Source organism: Dendrobates tinctorius, unplaced genomic scaffold, assembly GCF_039654945.1.
Source record: "Dendrobates tinctorius isolate UK_male_01 unplaced genomic scaffold, ASM3965494v1 ptg000009l, whole genome shotgun sequence".
In the NCBI taxonomy this organism is placed as follows: Eukaryota; Metazoa; Chordata; class Amphibia; order Anura; family Dendrobatidae; genus Dendrobates; species Dendrobates tinctorius.
In genome coordinates, this window is record NW_027361677.1 from 15,214,648 (window position 1) to 15,241,748 (window position 27,101).

Here is a 27,101-nt window from a genome sequence, read left to right on the forward strand (position 1 = left end):
CATAAAGCTGTGTGGTTTCAAATGCCAGGCCCAGGCCGTATCTGGGTGGGACAGTGATCGCTTCCACTAAAAAAATACTGCACATAGAAGATTTGTGGATCTCATAGATTTAGTACTTCGCTAAGTTCATCAATCTTTTTTTTGTAAAACATACAGAAGACTGAAAATTGAAATGGAATCTCCGAAGATGGCGACGACTAAAATGAGTAAGATTCCTTTTGAATTATTTACAATGACGGGCGCCGTGTTGCTCGACAATCCGCGCAATATTTCTTCCATGTAATCGCTCTTTAATAGTCAAAATCATCCGCGTATTCTGTCATAAGTTTCGAAAGTGTAAAGTTATAATATTCCCAAACAGATGGGCAATCAGTTTTAAAACTTCCGGAATATGTAGCTTGTAGAGAAAAACAGTTTTATAGCATGCAGCACATTTTTCTGTTGACACACTAAAACGGAAAAATAATATTCACTTACTTTTTATTACTTTATAACCAATCAAAGGCAAAGCAATTCATCAGCATTCACTTTCCCTCGGTCTCATGCCTCACGATCTACAGCAATACCCCAGACTTTCTTTTTGTTATTATTATTTTTTTCCGTTCTTCCCGTCATCTTGGAAAACATAGAAAAGATTTGTTATATATTTTTATGGGCCATATGCTAAAAGAAATGTTTTTTTTCTTAAAGATTCAGCAAATCAAGGAGTCGCTGGTGATACAATCCCATTTTAAGTAATTGAGGTTCACGTTCTTCGTGCTGTTCTTTAGTCCAAAGGAATAAAAAACAAATGTTGCATTTAAACTACAATATTAATGTGCCAGTCTTCTGCAGGGAATTCTGTTTTTTGTTAAGCTGTCAAGGGGAGATAATGTAGACGGATGCGGCAGAAGTGTTGCCGTTGTTTGAATATCCCTGTAAAGTGGGGATGATTTAAGAGCTTTGTCTTCTAGGGCTTCCTGTTATATTCTATCATGAGCCATAAAGTTGCAGAGCTAAAAGGTTATAATTTATGACCTGTTGTTGGGAAATTCTCCTAGGTCGAAACTCATTGCTATCATAAGGTTGGGAAAAAAGAAACAGTTTGGGCAAAGCACCATGAACATAACTAACAGAGTGTTCACTACGGAACCTCAAAACCAACAAAACCCACCTAGACTAATAACTATAGACAGCGGAAACGTAGAAAATAACAAGATAGACAAAACTGATTTCTGACCACTTGATGGCCAAGAAAAGCTTTGAAGGACCATATTTAGATGGCTCATTGATTTCAGAATGCTGGAGAGACAATAGTTTAGGTGCAACACCATGGGCACAAGAGAAGTCAACATAGACCTTGATAACCAAGGAGGTCCATTTCCAGAAAGTGGGGAAAGATGTGTAGAATGAAATGGAAGAGTTGAAGAGACAAAATGTAATGGGTTTCTTATGCCTGTGCCTCCTGCCTTCCTGCTTGCGCCACTTGACCAAACTTTGCATTCTCTGATGTGGCAAGAAGGGGTGATGCAGTTGACCTGATCCCTCAATTCAAACAAACAATCTCAGAACAACAATTGCAAGCTCTACAGTACAGAATTTGCAAGAACCAAGTTCCTTCCATAGTAGACAGGCCACTGCTTAAAGACAAGCAGTATACAATACTGTCATGCCCGCCATGTCTGTTATGCCGCATGACTCCTGGAGTACTGTGCACGCGCACCGAACTATCATGCCCGCCATGTCTGGTATGCCGCATGACTCTTGGAGCAGTGTGCACGTGCACTGAACTCTCATGCCCGTTATGTCTTATGCTGCAAGATCCCTGGAAGCAGTGTGCATGTGCGCCTCATCTCATGGCTGCCTGCCATTGCCAGTGCGCATGTGTGTTTTACCTCATGGCTATACGCCGTTGCTGTGTGACCAGCCGTCTCTGCTCTGCCTGCAGCAATCCTCTCTGTGTTCCTGGAGCCCCTGATCATGTGACCTTTCCTATGTTCCAGCACTGTCTGATGCAGCAATCCTCTCTGTATTCCTGGAGCCCCTGATCATGTGACCTTTCCTATGTTCCAGAACTGTCTGATCCAGCAATCCTCTCAATGGTCTTGGAGGCCCTGATCATGTGACCTTCTCTGTGGTCCAGCCCAGTCTGATCTAGCAATGCTCTCGATGATCCTGGAGGAACTGAACCGGAAGTCCTCTCCTGGTCCTGACCCGGAAGTGCAGGGGCTAATGCCCTATATCAGACTGCCCCTTCCTATGGTCGGGGCCTGAGTATCATGTTGCTTCCCTGCATGGCTGCTTGGTCTGCTCGGTCGCTCCCTGTATTCTGTGCCCCTGCACTCTGCCCTGTAGTGCTTCTCTGCACATGCTCTGTGCTTGTATTCTGCCTCTTGTCTCGTGCCATGTCTTGTGTTGTTTTTTGTGCCATGTTTTGTCTCTGCTATCCTTGGACTTGTAGTACTTCATTTGTTCTCTGCCTTTGCCTGTTTTCGCCATGTCTTGTCCTTGCCATGCTTTGCCTTGCAGTACTTCCGAAGTTCTCTGCCTTGCCTGTTTCGCCATGTCTGGTCTTTGCTATTCTGAGCCTTGTAGTACTTCTCATGTTCCCTGTCTTTGCCTGGTTTTCCTTACTCCTCTGTCTTCTGGTGCTCGCTAGAACATTCCATGTCTAGTCTCAAGGTTCTGCCTTGACCCGGCTCTGGGCTTTGGCCTACGCTCCGCTGCTAGTCCTTTACTCTCTCTGAACCGGCTCTGTGCTTCTGCCTATGTTCCGCTCCTTGTTCTTTACTTTGCCTAGCCTTGCCTTGTTTCTTCGTGTGCCCTTTGCATGCACCTGGCCTTCCCTAGCCTCCTGTCTGTGCCTCAGCCGTGCCCGCCCTAGCCGTGCCTGCCTGCCTGCTTGTGCCTCAGCCGTGCTCGTCGGCCAGTGACAGCTGTGTCGCCTGTTATGCCTCAGCCGGGTTCGCCTCAGTCTTGCCCGTCTGTCTGTGCCTCAGCCCGACCAGCTAGCCAGTGCATCAGCCATGCTCTCTGTGCTTCCTTGCACCCACGCTGCTTCTGCCCTGTGCTTTGCGTGTTTCTCTAATAGCATGCGCAGGCCCTAGCCTGCCCCTTGGCATACCTCCCAGTGCTTCTGTAAAAGTACGCGCAGGTCTTGCCATGTACCCTGCCGTGCCCTCTTGCACTCTCAGGCCCTAGCCTATACCCTGTTGTGCCCTCTTGCATGCACAGGACTATGCCTTGTACCCTGACCCTGGCGTGTCCCTCGGCACGTGCAGGACCTTACCTTGGACCTTGAACCTTGGCGTGTCCCCTAAACACGCACCATGCCTAGTGTGTTGAACCCTGCCTCGCACCTTGCCTTGGACCCCGGTGTGCCCCTAGCATGCACCCTGTCTTGAACTTTGCCTTGGACCCTGGCGTGTTCCCTAACACACACCATGTTTTGAACACTGTCGTGCCGCCTTGCCTGAACCCTGGTTTGCTTGCTGGATGCCTGGATCCTGCCAATCCCCATCAGAGCTCCGGAACCTGATGACCTGACCCTGTTGATCGTTGCCTGCTGTCCGGAGTCCGACGTCATCATGCCCTTGCCTGTACCCAGGCATGCCATCTAGCACGTACCATGCCATGGACCTTGGCGTGCCCTCGCACGCACCTTGCTATGTTTTCCCTGTGTTATCACGTCTTGCACCTGATGTTACCCTGCGTTTGCCTTAATGAAGATACCTTGAACTCACGTCTTGTCTTGTTTCCTGCACATCCTTTGTCGTCAGACACTCACATTACGTCTTCCTTGAGCTGGCTGTCTGGTTCCAGCAATCGTGGTGGCTCACCCCCTTGGTCTTGCCCCTGACACTCCCTGTATAGGGGGTGGTTCCTCACAAGGTCAGCTCGCCCTCGGTGGGTGGGTGCCACGACCCAGAGGGTCCACTCTAAAGAAAAAGTCGACTCAGCTGAAGCTGACTCGTCACAAATACGATGAAAAAAATCAGTTTTTTCTATAGAATGGAGAAGACTTTAAACAGAAAGTAGATTGCAAAGTTACCGGTACTTGTTTTACACAAAGGAAAAATGGAAATAAAAAAAATACGAGATGTCCTGCATTTGCTCCTGAAGGTATTGATGAACTTTTGGCCTCAATCAAAGTGCTGCTATGGACCACATAGTATTTTTCATACCGGAATTACAATATATAGAAATGACAATGCTCAATATCCAGCATATCAAGTTTACAGGTTACAGAATACCTACAGTCCGGAGATTACATGTCGAAGATGATCTATCCATGTGGGAAATGAATTGAACACTTGTCAGCGGCCAGAGCAGATATCAACTGATCGGTGGGGATACCTGGTGTTGGACTTTCACTGATATTCATATTGATGATCTATTCTATTGATAAGTTTTCAGTATTTAAGTCCCAGCCAATGCCTTTAATATGCCGCCATTAGCAAGGACAGCATATGACGGATATCAATCTGCACTCATAGTAAAAAAAAAACAAAAAAAATAAGCTTTTATGATTTGAATCTGGCAATATACTGTAAAAATTACTTTTCGAGCCAAGAACGGGCACTCGATGCACCTTACCATGGCTGAACAGTTGTGCCCCTTCCCACTTACTTGATTTCTATCTGTCCGCACTCTCCTTTTTTTTGTTGACAGCTTTGGTTTTGCACTAGCAAGAGAAGGTCGAAGATAGATGAAAAATAGGCAGTTGGGAAGGTGCGCCGAACTGCTTGCCGGCTGTGCTTGATTTTGACAGACTATCTTTAAGTTTATGAACTATGTAGACGATACACATCACTCTGTATCAGACGGTGCATGAGAGGGAACCATGCCATATTAAACAAGAGGAAAATGTGCGGCACTTCTGCTGTTTCAAAAACACAACGTTTCGGACCTTCATCATATCTTTGCCATCTAGAGAACTGAAGTATAAGAAAAGCGCTATGAATGGACGGCATGCTCGGATGACCTTGGATGAAACCCTGTTTTCTGGATTGCACCATTAAACAATGTTCTCTTCAAAACCAAGGAGAGCTGAATTATTTTCTCTCAACATAACTTTGACAGATCCAGTTTTTCACAAATGTGTCCCATCATCCATAGGGCATAATTATGGAGACATGGACATGAATTTGGCATTTCTAAGCAACTAGTAGTTAGTATGAATAATAATAGTGTCAATATTTACACTCACAGATTTTATAAACAAAAATAGCGCCACTTTTTTTGCATGGGCAAGGTCTGGTATTGCACTTGAATATCGGAATAACGTCTCCTGCCTTCTGTACTCTTGTGTTGTTTTGTTGTGCTGCGCAAATAGTTGAAAAAAAATATTTGCATGCAACATTATGAAACAAGCTTATTTACGTGATGAAGAACAGTAAACTTCCCTGATTAAATTAGACACGGAAAATTGACTAAGCAAGAAAACAACCTTCTGGAATCTGATTAGAGGAATCAACATGATGCAGTTGTTCGCCTGAAATAGACACTTACTTGTTACTGTGTTTCCTGTCGATTCCGTTTGCCTATGGGGAAGATAAAAAAAAAAGTTTTACTTTACGAAAATGTCAGACAGGACATTTGTAATTTGGCTAAACTGATAGAAATAAGAATGCATTTTGATAAGGGGTAAATTTAAAGAACTTCTCTTCTTCAAGTTATTTTTTCAAAAGTTGAGATGGAGAAAAGAGTGTTATGATAACTAGCAAGCCTCGAAGAGATCCTCCATTGCCTTGAGTTGAAGTCTTTGAAAAAGTGTTTGCTATGGACATACACCCTATTTAGAAGGCTTTAGTCAGGGCTTTAGTCTCGTAGAGCTGCCGAGTTCAGTCAATGGCTGCACCTCTGTCGATATGTCATGTGTGCTGTAGACAATAACAGACATAGGGAGATGTGATGGACCAGGAAAGGGTGAATCATAGAACCATAGAATATTAGAGTTTGAAGGGACCTCAAGGGTCATCGTGTCCAACCCTCTGCTCAATGCAGAAGTCACTAAACCATCCCAGACAGTTGTCTGTCCAGCCTCTGTTTAAAGACTTCCATTAAAGGAGAACTCACTAACTCTCATGAATAAGGGCACTGTGGCTGGGTACAGGGGGTTTTGGAAGACAAAAATAAACATTTTATTTGTCAAATATATAGAATGTCCAATATGACTTGAATTGGTCGTTCAATAGTCATGCAGACTGGAAATTTTTCATTACAGGACAACACACCTGTGAGGCTTACCTTTTGAAGTGAACCCACTATGAACCAGGTTTTGGTGGGTGCACGGGACGAGTATTGGGGAAACTGAAAGGTGTTATGATTGAGTCACCGAGGAGGAAAAAACAAAACACAAGCTCAGCCCAGAAAATCAGAGAGGTTGGAAACTAGCGGATTGCAGACCCCTAATCCTATCACACAACTAGCAGTAGCCGTGGAGTGTTCCTACGGTGATCCTAGACACCTCGTCACAGCCGGAGATCTAAATAAGCCTAAAGAGAGAAAAGGGAAAAACTGACTGCCCCAGAGCAGACCCCCAAGCAATAGACAGCCCCCAACATATAATGACGGTGAAGCAAGATGAAAACACTAACACAGATAGAAAGATAGGTTGAGCAAAACGATGGGGCCCAAGCTAACTAAAAAGGACAGGACAGAAAAGCTGCTGTCTGCAATCCGAGAAAACCCTGCTAAAAATATTACCAACACAACTGATAAGCAAAAAGGACCCTGAAGTCTCTAGACTTCAAACCCTATATCAGCACTCAGAATATTATGAAAGCAGAGCAAAAGAGAACACTGATCAAGGAAAAAGAATCCAGCACGCCCCCAGTCGAGGATGGCTGAACTCAGAAAACAAGGTAAACAAAACCAAAACTAATAAGTTCAATAGCAGAGCAAAAACTTATCTTTGGGAAGCGGGAATCAGACTGGTCTCCAAGAATCCAGCAGAGAAATCACCAGCCACTCAGAAGGGCGTCGGCTGCCTTATATCCAGTCTGAAGTTCCCTTTACCCAGTCACAATCCACCTGATCAGGTGTTTGGTTTCTTTCATCCAAATCAGCCTCACTACCTTCCTTTACCAAAAGAGGGAGATCCTCAGACACAAAAGGTGAATGAACAGATGAGCTCACAACAGAAAGGCTGATACTTGGGAAGCGAGTTTATGGCACACACAGGATTCTTGGGAGCAGCAGGATAGATGAAATGGAAATCAGAAGGGAATGAAGTGAAGCAAGCTAAAGTACGTAGTTCACAGAAGGTGGTGCACACCAAAGTTAAGTCTTGAATAACAATCCTAAGATGCAGGTGTGAGTCCAAATGGGCCTCAAATAGGATGATGGAGATGATGTCAGTGAGCCACAATGGGCTACCTGCAAAACCGAATGTGGAACACAACAGAGGGCAGCAGACAGAGGTGAAGGAAGCAGAGCCCAGGATATCCTGGTCAAGAATGTAACAACACCCAGGACTGTACTAATTCCAAGATGGTAAAATTATAGACTCATACTAAAATACAAAACAAAATCTATGAAAAGCAATATATGAACGAAACGTAATAATAAAATGCCAACAACTCTGAAATATATCATTTTACAAGAATATTTTCATCGATACCAAAGCCTACTAGGTCCTTAATTTAAATTATCACAACTGCTATCACCAGTCCTGGAAATGGAAAAAGTCAGTTATAAAGCTACCTGAAAAACAATGAGGGGTTTAGCAATTCAGACAGTATATGAGGATTGACGTTCATGACCTAAGGATTCAATTCTGGGCTCACGGAGACTGGCTAAATTACTTTTGCATCTCTTCTTCCCTCGAGGTTTATAAGGAAAATGTTAGTTTCTTAGAAAGGATTTTATCTCAATGAGTCCAACACAGAAGCTGAGGTAATCATCTTATAATGCCCCATGCCAGAATCAATTTATTTACACGCAACTGGTCTCCAAGTCCTGTGATGTTCAAGAATACATAGATCAAAAGGAACACTTTCTTTAAGTGCATTCTGCGTAACAGGTCATCACATGCTGTCAATGATAACCAGCGCCTCTCAAGTAGTCTGCCACTACGGATAACCATATTGAGGCCAAGAGTGGCCGAACAGCGATTCTGCAGTCTCTTATGATTAGGCTAGGACATATGTCATGCATCGTATCCTACAGGCTTAACCTCTTACTAATCATATACTGTAAAAAGTATATATTTTAAAACTTCAAAAATTTGGTAGCGGACTAATAGACATTTATAATTAAAAACATTTCCTTCTAAAGTATAAAAAAAAAAAACTTAAAAAGTTTTCACCTATTGGTTTACAAGACCTAATTTCCTCATCATGCCGAGAAAATTGAATATGTGAATGCCTAGCTAGGCAGATTCGCAAATCAGAAGTTTAGGATGACCATGCAATTAAGACTTTGAGCTGTGCTTTGAAGGACATGTTGATTACATCCAAGGATGGCAACAGTTATCAATATTATACTTGTAGGGTATAAAAGATGTGTTCCAGGGGGTCTACTTCCTTCATATCCTGAGGAAATCCAAAAATTAAGACAGATCCTAATTTGGCTAAAATGTAAAGCCCCCGTCACACTAAGCGATGCATCAGCGATCCCGACAGCGATATGACCTGGTCAGGATCGCTGGTGTGTCGCTACATGATCGCTGGTGAGCTGTCAAACAGGCAGCTCTCACCAGTGATCAGGACCAGCGATGACGCGGGTAACAAGCGACGCACGTCGCTTAGTTACCCGCTGTGTACCCTGGATACTAGCGTGCTCGCGGTGGGAGCTTAGTTACCCGCTGTTTACCTAGGATAACAGCTCCCAGCATCTGCTTATATGCATGCAATGCATGCTGGCCAGTGGGAGACCAACGATCAAAAAAATGTCCAAGACATTCCTGCACGATCAGCGATACCCGGTGGGGGGGCCGGTAGCTGATACGTATCACACACAGCGAGATCGCTGGTGAGATCGCTGTTGCATCACAAAACTTGTGACTCAGCATCGATCTCGCATAGTGTGACGGGGGCTTAAGTCACTTTGCAAATAAAGTTGAGGGAATCTCCTGAAATTCAATTAAGGCACATCTGCTCAACTTAGTGGGGGCAAAAGTTGATTTGCATTGAATAAATTTAATGCAAATTGAATTTTCATGGAAGGCTTTCACTCCCTGCATTGACATGACAGTATGGGACCTAGTCAACAATGCTGGTGAAGAACCAGAGGGAAAAGAAGAAGAAATAGGAGTTAATCAGAGGATCAAGTGGGGAGCAGCTGTGGGACAATTATGGTGAGCGTCAAGTTTACTTTTCACTGATCCAAAAGTTGATGTCCTCCAGCAACAAATAAAAGTAGTTACAACTTAGTCAATAATCATGTAGAATAAAACAATGGAAGATTATGCACATATTAAAAAAGAAATCCCATAATGCTCACTTGTTTAGGGCAGAAAATTTTTTTTACTCATAACTAAGTTTAATATTGTTTAACCTGCCTCAGAAGCCATCACAATGGTGACTGACTGGCTGCCATTTCAGTGGATTAGCGCAAAGTCAATCTGCCAAAATTCAGATTCGCTCGAACTCAGAAAATTAGGGAAATTCTTAACTATCTAAATTAATTTAGAATCGATTCTTTTATCTGTATTGGCAAAATTTCAGGCAAATTAGCCTTTTGTCAAGCATGTGTGATAGAAAGAGGCATCTGTGGTCTTACTTTCGAATTTCCAGTGAATATATTGATTGTCTCCCAGATTTCCAAGAATCAAATATAACTATAGAAATTCTGAAATGTTCCAACTACCTTGCTGGTATATTGTATTCTCACTGAAGAAAAAATGCAGTTTTCTGCTCAGAGTACTTATCTAGCTCTATATGTCTGCATGGTAAAAGACTACAAGCAAACTTTCAATGTAGAATTCCAGTGCTAGCACCACTTGTGAAGGAAGACACCAAAAAGATCATGCAGAATCCCTCCGCTGCCACCACATGTGACAAACCCACACCTTGCCACCCCATCTGAAGTCATTATTACGTAAGCAAAATCACATTGTATGGTCTCCTCACTTGCACTAATGTGTCGTTCCGCACTGGGGACACGTAAGCTCGGCATGGAGCAGTTTTACACATATACCCACTGTCCACACGGGTCCTGGGAGGCACGGAGACTAAGAGGATGTGGCCCATGCAGTCACTGACGGATCACAACACTTGCTCACAACCCTGACAGGCTTTGAGGCTGCCTTCACTGGCACCAGTGAAAGAGAGCGCTGCCAACCTGGAAGGACCGCCACCAGTTCCTCATTAAAAATATGCATGGTCCATTAACAGAATCATATCAGGCCAGAAACGAGCCCTGGTAGTATGACAAGTTAAACCGAGAAACAGACGTGTGGATTCATGGATCGAGATAAAAGAGCAGTCTAAGGTTACATTATATATTTAATCACCTTAAAGTGAACCTGTCACCTCATTTTCGGCTATTAAACTGGTCCAAGTGAGCATCATTATCGTGTTTTTGTCAAAGAAAATCACCAAGTATTAGGTTTAAAAAACTTTATATTATTAGAGAATTCCCTCACATAATATTTATTTCAATCTTAGGGGTGTTGACTTTTTCTTTACAGTCACAGATCATTCAGTGTACTTTTGAAATTAGACATGCCCACAGCATTGCAATTGATTGCCGTGACTGGCTCAAAGTCACGGTAACCACGTATCAAATCCTGCTCATGCGCACTGCCCATCCGCTCCCCAGGCATGCGCAATGACTCTGGTTGTCTAGCTCCACCTTCATGTTAGATGTGCGCATGCTCCGGAGCACGGAGTCGAGAGGCAAACAATGGCAGACATAGCGTGCACGCTCACACATTATGTGGCCACTCACGGTTGGAAAAGTCAGGCTTGTTTAGCTTAAAAAAAGTCTCAGAGGAGATCTCATCAACAAGTATAACTATACAGTATGTGCTGTCAGTGCAGAGGACTGGTACATGGCTTATTCCTTCAAAGACAATACTAAGGACAAGGGGCACTCATTATCGGTGAAAGAAAGGCAATTGCAACAGCTAAATAGGAAAGGGTTCTTTACAGTTAGAGCAGTCAGACTGTGGAATGCCCGATCACAAGAGGTAGTAATGGCAGACACTACTATAACAGCTTTTAAAAAAGGGCTGGATGATTTCCTCAGTACACGTAACATTGTGGGCTATAGATAGTTTACTGACAAAAAATGTATAACTGACATAGAAAGGTTGAACTTGATGTCTCAAGGTCTTTTCTTCAACCTATGTAACTATGGAACTTATAGTACAGATTAATATAAGAAAATATGCAATATACTGTATCAGAAAAATATGGTTCCTTCCAGACTTATTGGACTATTTCTATCACCCCATCTGCCTCATTAATGTATCATCCACTCTGCAAAAATAGAAAGGACTGTCTGCTTACTCTAGTGTCATATTACACAGCCCAGAAGCAGAGTGAGAAAACAGGTAGAGAGAGACAGGGAAAGATCGTGCTCAGCTTTTTAACAAGTCTTTTACCTCACATCACAGTTTGATTTATATACAGACGAATAAGAACTGCTTGATAATTTCCTACATACTACTACGGTTTCTCTTTGGAATTTAGACCAGGAATCCCTCTCTGTGTGCACTGTATAGGGATCATCATAGCAGCTAGTCTCCTCCCAATAGCTCGGAGTCAACTGCAAAACTAAGAGATAAAGGCTGCAGAGAGGAAAAATAGTAAAACTGCAAGGTTTAAGTGATGTAATGACTTGATGTAGTTATGCCGGTGACTGTCACACCTCTTAAGCACCGCTGTACTCATCACGTGTTTTGTTTGCTCCACCCAGTACCTGACCATCGCTCTGAGCTGCCAGGTGCTTCTCTTTAAGCACTGCTGTTTTGAGTCATAGGGGGGAGCGGACATACTCTGCAGGAATTTGTATGCATTCAGTTCTGCAGAGATCTGCCATCCCAGCCTATCACTTCCCAGCAGATGATATATCAGATGATTGATGTTAGATTTTTAGTAGATCTGTCTCCAGTTGCTGTAGTGGCTTATTCCTGTTTGGCTCACCTGTTAGCATTATCAACTCAGCTTGCTTTCTTGTCCATCACAATCTCTCCGCTCCTGACCAGGGTTATGAATTCTGATCCTGTGCTGCCTGCCCCAACCTCTGACCATCTGACCTACCTTTTGTCTTGCTCAACTGTATCCCATACATGAGTCTCTGTCCCTCCCTCCAGTCATCTGATGCAGTTCCAACTACTGTCCTGGAGTGGTACCTGGTTGTTAAAGAACCCCCAGCACCTCAAATAGGGGATGCATGTATGATAGGTGCAATGTGAGATGCATACCCCTAATGCAGCAACCGACCGGCTGCGACCCCTGGGCAGAGGTAAACGAGATATCCCACTTCTGACCTCCCCCCAACTTTGTAAATCCCACAGTAAATGATCATGGGTCGCCGGCCACCTGTGGCTATTGTAATGTACGTCTGGCGTCTTAATTGGAGCCTGTTATCTACTGGCCCACCACATATTGATTGTCCTGTCCTCTGTATGTATATATATTTTGAGACTGGTGAGTAAAATGTTGTCACACTGGAAATACGTGGAGAAGCAGTGATCTTTTATATGCTCCCATGTTAAAAAGCCTTTTGAGCCAGCGTTCTTCATCCAGAAGTGAGGAAAAGCAGAGTGGACCTCCTGAAACACGGGGTGGTCATGTAAGAGGCATTACAGCACAGAAGACCCCGTTACACTGGTGGCAGCGGCAGGATATGATACCCCGTCTATAGGAGTAAAGGACTGAATGGAAAACAACTACCAGAAGTTAAAGAGGAATACATTAAAAGACCTGGTGGAAGTTCGGGGGTTAATCGCCAGCAACAAAACAAAAGCGAATTTGATAGCAGCCATCATGGAACACGACTGTGCAGCGCCTCCCAATGTGAACGTGGAAGAGACTGAATTCCAGAGGGAGGTAAAGAGCAGACTGGCATTCTATGACCCAAACCCTGCAGTAGAGATCGTATGAGAGGTGATGGCTGATGTGCGTACTGATCTAAAGGAAAAGATGGCAGAGCGGACCAGGATAGAGCTAGCCAAGATGGAGATGGCAGAGAGGACCAAAATAGAGCTAGCCAAGGTAGAGCTAGCCAAGATGGAGATGGCAGAGCGGAGAGAGGAGAGTCATCGAGCAGGGGGAGCTCTGGCTTCCGCCCGGGTACCCTCAGCAGTAAGCCACAAAAAATCCAGTATAATGCCTTCCGACAGTTGGGGGAGGCAGAGGAAGACTTTGAAGGCTTTCTGCAGGACTTTGAGTGGCAGTGTGCCCTTCATCAAATGAAGCCAGAGGTTGTGTTCAGGTTCTGGCTAGCAAGCTGACAGGCTGGGCAGCAGACGTCTATCGCACATTATCTGATGAGAACTGCATGGACTATGAGCGGGTCAAAGAAGTGATCTTGGCCCGGTATGTGCTGACGATTCTTTACTGGACTAAACCCCGAGTCACAAGAATGGCTTCGGGACAGACGGCCAATGAGTTTTGAGGAGGTCGCTCGTCTGGCCGATGAACATCATGATACCAGGAGGTCTCAGTTGCCAGGATCAAAGACTGTCACTAGGGGCCCTCCCATGGGTCTGGAGGCCCCTAAACCACAGAAGATTGTCGGGGGACCAGCTAAAACCCTGGCCTACCAGAGTCCCCCTGGGGCGCGATGCTACACCTGCCATCAGCTGCGGCACCTGCAAAGACAATGTTCCAACCGGACTCAGCTTACCCAGTGGCCAAAGGCGGGAACGGCTACCATTAACCGGGCCACTGTACACTACTACCAAGGCGAAGCTGACCCAGCATTGGGGGCTAGGACTAATCCGGGGATGCAAGAGATGGAGGAAGTGCTGCATGAAGTAGACCCCGTGCAGGCAGCCCGGGTAGATAATCGACAACAGCATGGACAGGCGGTGTGGGTTAATGGGAAACGTATGCAGGAACTAAGAGATTCCGGAGCAACTTTGACCCTTGTGAAGCCTCATCTCGTCCGGGACCCAGAGAAGATGGACCGGACAGTGGCCGTCCGTGTAGCCGATGGAGCCATACATCAACTGCCCACTGCCAGGATTTACCTGAACTTGGGAGTTGGGGATGGCCTTGTTGAGGTCGGCCTGATGGAGGATTTGCCTGCAGATGTCTTGCTGGGAAATGACTTGGGGCCCATGTTGTCTGCATTCTTGGTCGCTCCTCTGCCTGAGACCTATCCTGTGACCACCCGGAGACAAGCTCGAGCTGCGGAGGCGGAATCACACTCAGAGGAGGCCCAGGTAAGACACCCTAGCCCTACACGTACTCCCATAGCCAGACACATTTCTTGGGCCACCCCAGCTGAGTTTAAAAGGGAGGTACTTGAGGATCCCTCATTACAGGGGTATCGTGGGAAGGCACAGGAGGGGAGAGGAGTACTGGAAGGGGAACAGTTTGCATGGCATCAGAGACTCCTCTAGCAGGTTACAGAGCAGCGCCACACAGGGACGAGCCCCACTATAAAATGACAGCTGGTAGTGCCCAAGAAGTATAACCAGGAGCTACTGCGAATCTCTCAAGACATACCCTTGGCCGGGCACCTCGGCATCAGTTGCACCAGGCATCGTCTGACACAAAACTTCTTTTTTCCGGGGGTAACCTATGATGTTCATCAGTACTGCTAGACCTGTGACAGTTGCCAGTGCATTGGCAAGAGGGGAGATCGCTGCAAGGCCAAATTACACCCCCTCCCCATTGTGGAGGAGCCATTTAGCCGAGTAGCGGTTGATCTGATAGGGCCGTTAGCCAAACCCAGTCCGTCAGGGAAAAAATTATATATTGACAGTGGTAGATTATGCCACACGGTTTCCAGAGGGGCGGTTGCATTACCTAACATACTGGCAGAGACGGTGGCGGCTGCCCTGCTCCAGGTTTTCTCACGGGTTGGATTTCCCCAGGAAGTTATCTCGGACCAGGGTACCCAGTTTACAGCATAGGTGACCAACCAACTGAGGAAGCTGTGCGGCATAAAGTCCATTAGAAGGGCCCCGTACCACCCGCAAACCAATGGGTTGTGTGAACGTTTTAGCGGAACTTTAAAAAAACTCATTGGGACTTTTACCAGGACCTGCAGGGACTGGGAGAAATTCTTGCCACACCTCCTGTTTGCCTATCGGGAGGTGCCCCAAGAATCCACGGGGTTCTCCCCGTTCAAACTGTTATACGGGAGGCGGGTAAGGGGACCCCTAGACTTAGTGTGAGAACACTGGGAAGGGGAGAGAACCATAGAAGGGATACCTATTGTGCCCTATGTGCTGTAATTCCGGGACTGCCTACAGGAGATGACTCAGGCTGTACATGGGAACATGCAGGTGGCCCAACGGCGCCAGCACATGTGGTACGATCGGAGGGCCAGAGAACGCACCTTTGAGATAGAACAGAAGGTCCTGGTGTTAGAACCAACTAGGCAGAACAAGTTCAAAGCTGCATGGCAGGGGCCCTACCAGGTAGTAGGGAAAATAGCCGACACCACCTACAATGTCGCCGATTGTGACGACCCCAGGGTTATCCGCATGTTCCACGTGAATATGCTGAAGCCCTACCGGGAGCGCCCTGAAGAGGTCGTGTCCATCTGTGCACCCGAAGCAGAGGATTTAGCAGGACTCCCCTTGCCTGATGTCTTATTGGAGAGGACTCAGTCTAAATCATGGGACCGTGTACACTTGGGACAAAACCTCGGGCCCCGGGAGAGACAGCAGGCAGAGGCGTTGTTGAGGCAGTGACAGAGGATGTTTTCAGAGAGACCAGGGTACACCCGCCTGGCACAACACAAGGTTGAGACCCAGGATTAGACCCCCTTGAAACAACCCCCCCTTCCGCATCCCTGAGTCTGTACGAGAAGGGATGCGACAAGAGATACAAGAGATGTTGCGTTTAGGGGTCATTGAAGAGTCAGATAGTCCCTGGGCATCCCCCGTATTGTTCGTACCCAAGAAGGATGGGACTACCCGGTTTTGTGTAGACTATCGCAAGCTAAATGAGAAAACGGTGACAGATGCGTATACCATGCCGCGTGTGGATGAGTTGTTAGACCGACTGGAGGGGCAAAGTATTTGACTACCATCAATCTATGCAAAGGCTATTGGCAGATCCCCTAAGTCCTGACTCTATTTCCAAGTCTGCATTTGTCACCCTGTTCGGCTTATTCCAGTTTTGAGTTATGCCATTCGAGATGAAGAATGCTCCTGCGACCTTCCAGAGGCTGGCTGACCAGCTTCTGGATGGTCTCCAGGACTATTTTGTGCCATATACAGCGCGACATGGGATGAGCATCTAAATCACCTAGAGACAGTATTGGACAGGATCCACAAGGCCGGAATCACCTTGAACCCCAACAAGTGTCACGTTGGCAAAGCAGAGGTTCAGTATTTAGGACATTTGGTGGGAAGTGGGAAACAGCGACCAGAACCAGCCAAGATTGAGGCCATAGCCAAATGGCCAACCCCACGCACTAAAACCCCGGTCATGGCGTTCCTAGGGACAGCAGAGTATTATGGGAAATTTGTCCCCAATTGCAGCAGCATAGCCAAGCCCCTCACTGATCTGACCCGTAAGAACCTCCCCCGCCAGGTAACCTGGATCCCCGAGTGTGAGGAAGCCTTCCGCCAGCTAAAGGACGCCCTCACAAATACCCCGGTATTGGCCGCACCTGATCCAACTAAACGTTTCCTTGTTCACACAGACGCTTCTATGTTTGGACTGGGGGCAGTGCTGAGCCAAGTCGGGCTGGACGGTCAAGACCACCCAGCAGCTTACTTGAGTCAGAAACTACTGCCCCGCGAAGTAAGCTATGTGGCCATCGAGAAGGAGTGCATTGGCAGTAGTATGGCACTCAAGAAGTTACAACCGTATTTGTATGGATGACAGTTTTCCCTCCTGAAGGACCATAATCCCCTAGTGTGGCTTAATCGGGTCTCTGGAGACAACGCCAGATTACTGCAGTGTTTAGCCCTACAACCTCTAGACTTCACCATCCACTACAGACCCGGCAAACAAAATGGTAACGCCGATGGACTAAGTCGACAAAACGGAACTTGTACCAACCCCATAGACTTCGGTCATCCCCACGCCGATCCGTTAAGGATCAGACTGTGTATGCTGATCGCGTCGCTGAAAAGGAGGAGCCATGTTACAGAACCCCCCAGCACCCCGAATAGGAGATGCATGTATGATAGGTGCAATGTGAGATGCATACTCCTAATGCAGCAACCAACCGGCTGCGACCCCTGGGCAGAGGTAAAAGATATCCCACTTCTGACCTCCCCCCAACTTTGCAAATCCCACGGTAAATGATTGTGGGTTGCCGGCCACCTGTGGCATCTTAATTGGAGCCTGTTATCTACTGGCCCGCCACATATTGATTGTCCTGTCCTCGGTATGTATATATATTTTGAGACCGGTGAGTAAAATGTTGTCACACTGGAAATACGTGGAGAAGCAGAGATCTTTTACATGTTCCCATATTACAAAGCCTTTCGAGCCAGCGTCCTTCATCCAGAAGTGAGGAAAAGCAGAGTTGACCTCCTGAAACACGGGATGGTCATGAAAGAGGTGTTACAGCACAGAAGACCCCGTTACACTGGTGTCTACCGCTGGATCAGCCTATCCTCACCATGAGAGGCTTTAGTGAGTTCCCTGTATATATTTAGTAATATCACTCCAACATAAGCCTGGCCCCTGGCGCAGTGGGTCCACACCCACCAGCATTGCAGATATAGTGGTATCTCTATTGAACACAGGTAGGACAGCTTATTATGAAAAATTACTTGAAATTCCACTTACTCTTTAATGAAAATTGCCGAAAAATAAGGGTAAACATAACTGCATGGGGACCTTTCTATGCATAGTGTAGAAAAAGGAATGTTAAAAATAGTCGGCAGGTCTCTTACTTGTATTGTACATCGATGGTGGGAAGTTGGGGTTTGTGGTTTTCAAAATTGCTATGGAGAGTAGAGATTTATATCCACAACTTTTTATCCATTGTTATATAGTGTGACAAAGTACTGAAGGACATCAAGCCTCAATTTCTGTCCTCATTAGTTTGCTATTATATTATTTTCAATCTTCTATTCAGTGATTTGTAACTATTTTCTGACACACTGCATTTTAAAACAGTCTTCAATGGCTTGGAAACTATTAGCACGGTGTAAAAATGCGAATTTTGAAAAGAAATTGTAAACAGCCATTTGCCGAACAATGCAGTCACCTGCTGGGGATTAGAGGCATACGGACAGATTCCGATCCCATTGAATCACTTCAGCTGACCCATTTAAACGTGTAATTCTTTGTCTGAAGATTACTGAGATCTTCTTTCAAAATTGATTAATCTTTGAGGCAACATGTGCAAACGATGTGGTTAATCCTTTGAGAAAAAAAATAAAAAGGAGATTGATCTGATCTAAAACTAGACAGAATAATGGTGTGATTGTTATAGGAAAAACATGGCGTTGTACAGATTTAGAACTTCTAACCATTTGCATTTAATACATTTAAATATGATGGATGTGATTTACTTTGAGTTGTAATACCATGCCAGGCCACATGGCGAGCTGTCTAGGGAAAAATGTCTTTAACTAAAAACATAATTGTATTTTCACATGTAGGACCACGCCTAAGGTTATAATATAAATTTCATGAGGTCTCTAGAATATAGAGACTTAAACATCAGCAAATTAAGGAAGAGGGCATCTCAAAGGTGACAAGTCCTTTTTATTCTATGAGAGAAAAGAAGGAGCTTCAAAAGAATCAAGCTGTTCTACATGGTGACATGAGCCAGGACCAGGAACTGGCCATGTTTTGTCTCGACGGAAGACTATAGTCCTCAATTTTTACCCTTGTCTTTATGGACTTGACATCTGTGGGGATCTCAACAGGTGCTTATTGTTTAGATCTCTTGACATTTAATGTATCACTTATGAAGACCGATATCTACAATGCTGCCTGAAATACCTAGAAATCAAATTACAAGTAAATATTATCCGTAACGAGAAAGTGGTATCTACAACATATCCTAAATGACTAAACATAATTAGACTTAAATCCACCATAATACACATTAGACAAGTCAGCCAAACTCACCAGTTTTCCTCGGATGATTTTTGACCTCAGGAACCTATGTGGTGACTTTTTCCTTAAAGACATTATATTTGGAAAGAAAAGGTCTAGCCTGTTGAATTTGAAGAGACAATTCTTTTTCTCGGAAAGAAGATAAGCTGCTACAAGTGGACTTTGTCAGCGGCTCTCTTGTAGACGGCACATGATGGCTGTGCTGAATTGTATTTTCCTATTTATTGGGGAGTCGAGAGAGATGGCTATCGGCTAACTTGCAATTGGCCAACTTTAGAATTGCCATATATTGTGTCTCCATACTAACCTGGTTGGATTTGCCACTGATGTGCCATTTTATTGGTTTTGGGAGGGAGCTATAATGGATGAAAATCTCACCATGGTTGGCCATCTCAATCACATCCCATAGAAGCTTCAAAGGCCCCATCACACACAGCGATATCGCCAGCGAGATCGCTGATTTTGTGACGCCACAGCAATCTCACCAGCGATATCGCTGTGTGTGACAGGGATCAGCGACCGGCCCCCCTGCCGGGTATCGCTGATCGCGCTCCATCGTCCTGTGCCGTGTTTTGATCGATGGTCTCCCTCTGGCCAGCGTGCATCGCTGTGTGTGGCAGCGAGAGACCAGCGATCAGCGACACTGGTTTCCAATGTAAACAGCGGGTATCTAAGAGCCGCGCGGCTCTTGGATACCCACTGTTTACATTGGAAGCCAACTTGCTCGCTGGTCCTGATCGCTGGAGGGGCTGTCTATGTGACAGCTCACCAGTGTTCAGCCTAATGATGTCCCAGCGATCCCGCACATGTCAGATCAATGGTGGGATCGCTGGGACATCGTTATGTGTAACAGGGCCTCAATTTAGAGTTGACCCGTGTCCTTATTATCACACAGTCAATCCACAAAGACAAATAATTTTTTAGCAGCATACTCCAATGTATGATATAAAATTTGATCAGCTCCGAGTTAATAACATTTAGATATACCGTATTTTTTGGACTATGAGACATCAACAAACTGGAGCAAGTTCAGAAAAGAGCGACCAGAATGGTGACCGGTCTGCAAACCCTGTCTTATGAGGAAAGGTTGCAGGATTTGGGAATGTTTAGTTTGCAAAAGAGAAGACTGAGAGGAGACTTAATAGCTGTCTACAAATATCTAAAGGGCTGTCACATCGTAGAAGGATCAACTTTATTCTCATTTGCACAAGGAAAGACTAGAAGCAATGGGATGAAACTGAATGGGAGGAGACACAGATCAGATATTAGAAAAAACTTTTTGACAGTTAGAGTGATCAATGAGTGGAACAAGCTGCCACGAGAAGTGGTGAGTTCTCCTTCAATGGAAGTCTTCAAACAGAGGCTGGACAGACATCTGACTGGGATGATTTAGCGAATCCTGCTTTGAGCAGGGGGTTGGACCAGATAGCCCAGGAGGTCCCTTCCAACTCTACGATTCTATGATTCTATGACACCAGACTATAAGACGCACCTCAAATTTTGGGGTGGAAAATAGCAAAAAAAAGATTTTTATGAGATGGGAGTCTGTCTCATCGTCTGAATTTGAGGTATCTTAACTGAGAGTCCCGTTGTGGTAGAGGTGGGTCACAGGAGGCATGATCCCTTCCTAAGGAAACCGGCTGCAGCAGAAGTGGGGCAATGTTGCTGTCTCGGGGTATCCCAGCCATGCAATGCTGCGGGTCCAGTGTCGGTGGTGAAGCAGAGCAGAGTGCGTTGCATGGAGCAGGGTCCCTTCGTCAGGGTGCCGGCGCAGAAATGTGGCTATGCTTCGGCCCAGTATCCACAGTGAGCAGAGCTGATGTCGTCATTGGATTCTCGGTGGCCATATTCCTGAAACCGAGGGTTGCTGAGATCTCAATCTGCGCATGTGCAGCCTCCAGTGGCCATTTTCCTGAAGCCGACGGCCATCGAGATCTCGGTCTGCGCACGCGCGGCCTCCGGTAGCCATTTTTCTGAAGCCTACAGCCTCAGAAAAATGAAGCACAAGAGGCCCAGCTGAGATCTAAATCCGTGCATGCTCCGCCTCGGGGGCCCACGGCTTCAGGAAGATGGCTGCAGGGAAACCAATGATGCACTCCGCACTGCTCACCGCCGACACCGAGCTTCAGCATCGCCACACTTCTGCTGCTGCTGGTTCCCTGAGGAAGGGACGCCACGACACCACTGCCGCAACCCTGCTGATAAGCCTGCATTCGGACTATAAGATGCACCCCCTATTTTCCACCCAAATTTTTTGGTGAAAAAGTGCATCTTATAGTCCGAAAAATATGGTGACTACTAGAGTTGAGCGACTTTTGGTTTTTTATGGTCGAGTTTCGTTTCGTGAAACCCGACTTTTCCAAAAGTCGGGTTGAGCAAGATCGGCCGATTATAGGGAAAAGTCGGGGTCGTCCCGAAACACGAAACCCAATGTAAGTCAATGGGGAATAAAAGTCAGCAGTGAGAGGAGGACAGGAAACACACCTACAGTGCTCATTTGAATGCCAAAAGCATCATTTCTTCTTACTTAAGATGGTCAACCTTAATTAACTTCATAATACAAGTTACGCACTGAAAAATGGGGGTTATTTGGCTAAAGTTGTGGGGGGGGGTTAGGGCTGGCTCCAGGTTTTCATGTGCCCTGGGCGAAAGAGCGCCCCTTTAACACATACCACAACTCATCATGCTCTGATACGGCAGAGAAATAGCGGTATAGTACAATGAAAAATACTACACTTTTTACATCTCATGACGAGGCCCATCTATTTCTCCATACAGATTCATTGGTCCCATATAATGATTGAAACAGTATATGATGCGCTCCACATAATGCTACAGTATATGTTGGTCCCCATAGATGAAGCTCCACTGTCTTATGGGCCCAAATAATGCTCCAAACATAATGGGCCCCATTTCTAATGCTCTAGTGTATAATGGGCCCTGTAAATGCTGCTCCAGTGTCTGATGTCCACCTTTGGAATGTTCCAGTGTATGGTGGGCCCCATCTATCATTCTCCAGAGTACAGTGCTCCCCAAAAATTGCTGTCCCAACATTGAAAACAATGAAATAAGTCTCCTCGCTAGGGAATCCCTGTACTAGTCTGGACTCCTCGTCGTCCCCATCTTCCATCTCACTGCACAGTATTTCAACCTTGCAAGTGCTGTGATCCTGAGCAAGCAGGGGGGGCCCACTCATTGGCGACGGCACTGGCACAGGGCCCCTGATAGTACGGTGGTGTGTCTGATGGCGGGTGGGCCGAACCTGCACTTTCATCTGCAGCTTCCTCTTTGTCACCATGTAAGATGGAACTGTATATGGGAAGGGTAACCTGAGTTTCATCAGGGTCAGATTCAGGCCGGGTAGCGTGCGAGGGGAATGTAGTGGTCTGGGTCAATGTACCAGCAGATTCATCGAGCAGTGGCTGGGCATCAGTGCACTTGTGTCGCCCCAGGAGTACGGTCGCCACAGTGGCATTACCTTCCTCCTAGGGAGTGTGATGTCATGCTTGGGAGCAACGAAGGATCTCTCTAGCAGGTTAACTGATTGGGCGGCATTATTCCCACGAGTCATGACCCTCCAAACAGCGTTCATGAAGGCAAAGTGTTTGTTTTACGTGGGCAGTATGGTTGCAAAGCTGAATCTTAAAGGAATGTCCAGAAGGGCACCACCAGGAGTGGAGCCTACTGCGTAATTTGACTCAACACGGGCAACCTCAACCATGCCAGCTACAGAACAGATGCACACATTGCAAGCTTAATTCCGTTAACGAACGAGACTCCGTCATGCCCCGCGGTCCGAGTCCGGCTTACTAGAGGGACACGTGAGGCTCTGGCACATGAGATTGGCCAATAACTGGTGTGTCATGCCCTTACATGTCCGTGGCTGCATGTGCGCTACACTGAAAAGGCCAGCGTTTGTCGCTTACAGGTGCAGATAACCCGCTGAACAACGTTAGTGATGGGGATCACTGATTACAATTATTACTCGCGAACGATGATATCCCAGTAAGTGCAGGTCAACCGCAGTTCCGGAATTAGGTCTAACCGACATTCCTGAAAAAATGAAAAACTTACGTGAGCAAACCACAGGTGCTGTAGCTTGCTTAACAGCTCGCCAGCCGTTCTCATGTCCAGTTTGGATTACACGTGATTGCACAAAGGTGGGAAAGGGTACCGTATCCCCGGATAACATGTATGGGTAGCGTACACATTCAAAAGATATGTCTATACATCAGGAGGCAGGCTCAGACGGTGTTAGGCCCAGTATGGCTTGCAAGTGATTGCACAAAGGTGAGAAAGGGTACCGTATCCCCGGATAACATGTATGGATAGCGTACACATTCAAAGGATATGTCTATACATCAGGAGGCAGGCTCAGACGGTGTTAGGCCCAGTATGGCTTGCACGTGATTGCACAAAGGTGAGAAAGGGTACCGTATCCCCGGATAACATGTATGGATAGCGTACACATTCAAAAGATATGTCTATACATCAGGAGGCAGGCTCAGACGGTGTTAGGCCCAGTATGGCTTGCAAGTGATTGCACAAAGGTGAGAAAGGGTACCGTATCCCCGGATAACATGTATGGATAGCGTACACATTCAAAAGATATGTCTATACATCAGGAGGCAGGCTCAGACGGTGTTAGGCCCAGTATGGCTTGCACGTGATTGCACAAAGGTGAGAAAGGGTACCGTATCCCCGGATAACATGTATGGATAGCGTACACATTCAAAAGATATGTCTATACATCAGGAGGCAGGCTCAGACGGTGTTAGGCCCAGTATGGCTTGCACGTGATTGCACAAAGGTGAGAAAGGGTACCGTATCCCCGGATAACATGTATGGATAGCGTACACATTCAAAAGATATGTCTATACATCAGGAGGCAGGCTCAGATGGTGTCAGGCACAGTATGGATTTGACGGCCCAGACTACACAGCGGAGGAGCAGGGAGAGGTAAAGATTGCAAATGCTGGGGCCCTGCCCAAGCAAGGAGGGCCCACTCGTGGGCATCGGTACTGGCACTGGGCCCCTCATAGTACGGCGGTGTGTCTGACGGCGGGTGTGCACCAACACCGTCAGAGACACTTGATTGCAATATGAGGGACCCTGTGCCAGTGCCCGCACCCAAGAGTCGGCCTTCCCACCTGTCCAGGGCAACGGCACTCGCACGGTGTCGTGCGCTAGGTGGTGACCCCGGCCATGGGGGGGGAGGCTGCACAGTTAGGGAGTTTTAGAGAGTGGCATATGTTGATGTTGGACATTCAGCTGATGCAAAAGGCGAAATAGGTCAAGTCCCAGGAAGAGGTGGACCAAAGCAAGCCATTTTTCTGTCACCCTATGTGTCATCAGGGGAAGGTGGGACAAAATCCTTGGAAACCCATGCATATTTCATTTTAATGAAGGTTAGATCATCCACATTTTGGGTTGACAGACGGGTCCTTTTTTCTGTCAGGATTGATCCAGCTGCACTGAAGACTCTTTCCGATAGCACACTTGCAGCTGGGCAAGCGAGCTCCTGTAAGACATATTGTGCCAATTCAGGCCAGGTGTCCAGTTTAGCGGCCCAATAGTCAAAGGGGAATGACCTGTGTGGGAGAACATCGATATGGGAGGAAAAGTAGTTTGTAACCATAGTTGACAACTGCTGTCTCCTGTCACTTTCCATCGATGCTGTATTACCAGTTGTGTGAGCGGTACTTGAAAAATCAGTACACAACATTGTCATGAAACCCCTGTCTCCAACGCCACTTCTGCTGTGTGCACCACGAACACCTCTGCCAAGCTGCCCCCGGCCCGTACGGCTCGTGTGAGAACCATCACCGCTGCTGTGTGCTGGGAATGCCTCAAGCAACCGATTTACCAGAGTTGCTTGTTTATTAGCCAATATTAGGTCAAGGTTCTCCTGTGGCATGATGTTTTGTAATTTGCCTTTATAGCATGGATCCAGGATGCTGGCCAACCAGTAGTCGTCATCGTTCATCATTTTGGCAATGCGGGGGTCCCTTTTTAGGATTCGCAAGGCATAATCTGACATGTGGGCCAATGTTCCCGGTGTCAATGATGCACTGTGAGTGCTGGTTGGAGGAGCACTTTCTGGCAAATCCACATCCCTCCAGTCACGCACAAACCCTGTACCAGACCTTGCCACACCAACATTTTCACTTGCCCCACGAGATGCATCCTCCTCCCCTAAGCAATCATCCCCATCATCATCCTCCTCCTCCTCTTCTTCCTCCAACTCGTCCAGGAGAGGTCCCTGAGCAGACAATGGCTGAATGTCATCAAGGATTCCCTCCACCTCTTCCTTCTCGTCAACATTGGCTGCAGACGCCTGCTCCTTAAGGTGCGTCAAAGTTTGCATGAGCAGACGCATAAGTGGGATGCTCATGCTTAGGATGGCGTCGTCTGCGCTTACCAGCCGTGTGCATTCCTCAAAACACTGAAGGACTTTACAGAGGTCTTTCAGCTTCGACCACTGCACACATGTCTGCTCTCAAAGTGCCTGGCCGTGTATCCTCCCACAAATGCATTATGGCCTGCCTCTGCTCGAACAGCCGCTCCACCATGTGCAGGGTGGAGTTCCACCTTGTTGCAATGTCGATAATGAGGCGGTGGTTGGGAAGGTGGAGCAATCGCTGCAGCTTCTGCATACGAACGGAGTGTACAGGCGACCGGCGGATGTGCGCGCACAGTCTTCGCACCTTATGGAGCAGGGCTGTTAACTCCGGATAATTTTTGAGGAAGCACTGCACCACCAGGTTCAAGGTGTGAGCCAAGCAAGGTATGTGGCTGAGTTTTGAAAGGGCTATGGCTGCCACAAAATCACGGCCGTTATCACTAACTACCTTGCCTGCCTCAAGATGTACACTGCCCAGCCATGACTCAATTTGTCGCTTCAAGTACTCGGCCAGCACCTCGGCGGTGTGTCTGTCGCCCAAACACATCATCTGCAACACAGCCTGCTGACGCTTTCCACTAGCTGCTCGAAAGGGGGAAACCTCGTGTGCAACAGTGGCAGCTGCAGATGGAGTGCTCGTACGACTGCGCTCTGTGGACGAGCTTTCGCTTCTGGAGGAGGAGGAGGGTGGAACGCCTACAGCCAACTGTTTCCTATACCGTGGGCTAGGCAGCACTGTCCTACCACCGCTGTCCCCTGTGGACCCTGCATCCACCACATTAACCCAGTGCACAGTGATGGACACGTAACGGCCCTGGCCATGCCGACTGGACCATGCATCAGTTGTGAGGTGCACCTTTCCATTCACTGACTGCTTGAGTGCATGGACAATGCGGTCTTTCACATGATGGTGGAGTGCTGGGATGGCTTTTCGAGAGAAGTGGCGACTGGGTAGGTCATAGCGTGGTACTGCATAGGCCATGAGTTCGGGGAAAGCTGCGCTTTCCACCAACCGATAGGGCATCATCTCAAACGAGATTAGTTTGGCAATGTGGGCGTTCAAACCCAGTGTACGCGGATGAGAGACTGAGTACTTTCTTGACCTACTCATAGTGTCTGGGAGGGTGAGCTGGACTTGAGAGCTGCATATGGTGGAAGTAGCGGTGGACAGGGCGGACTGAGAGAGAGTTGATGATGGTGATGGAGTTGGTGTTCTTTCTGATGGCCTAGATTCAGTATTTCGTTGATACAACAGTTGGATTCCCTGACTGCTGTGGCCTTGCAACGACACCTCAACATTTGCTGCTGTGCTAACCGGTGGGGTTACAGTGGGGGAAATAATGTAGCGTTGCTGACTACCTTCTTTGTGATCAGTTGCACATGTGGCACTTGAGGTTTGGTGTTGTGTCCACGCTTGCAAGTGCATGCTGGTTAAATGTCTAAGCATGCAACTGGTATTCAAATTTTTCAGATTTTTCCCTCGGCTAAAGGTCTTTGCGCACTTCTTACAGATAACCTTGGCCTGATCATGAGGATTTTGTTCAAAAAAG

At 46.6% G+C, this 27,101-nt stretch overlaps 1 long non-coding RNA gene across 1 annotated transcript in view; it reads right to left on the reverse strand.

Annotated features, from left to right (window-relative positions):
- The window catches only part of LOC141095441 (uncharacterized), a 235,257-nt gene that overhangs the window by 169,478 nt on the left and 38,678 nt on the right, over nucleotides 1–27,101 (reverse strand). The window contains exon 2 of the long non-coding RNA XR_012233387.1: nucleotides 5,491–5,522. This is a non-coding gene — a long non-coding RNA (uncharacterized lncRNA). The remainder of the gene's footprint in view (nucleotides 1–5,490; nucleotides 5,523–27,101) is intronic.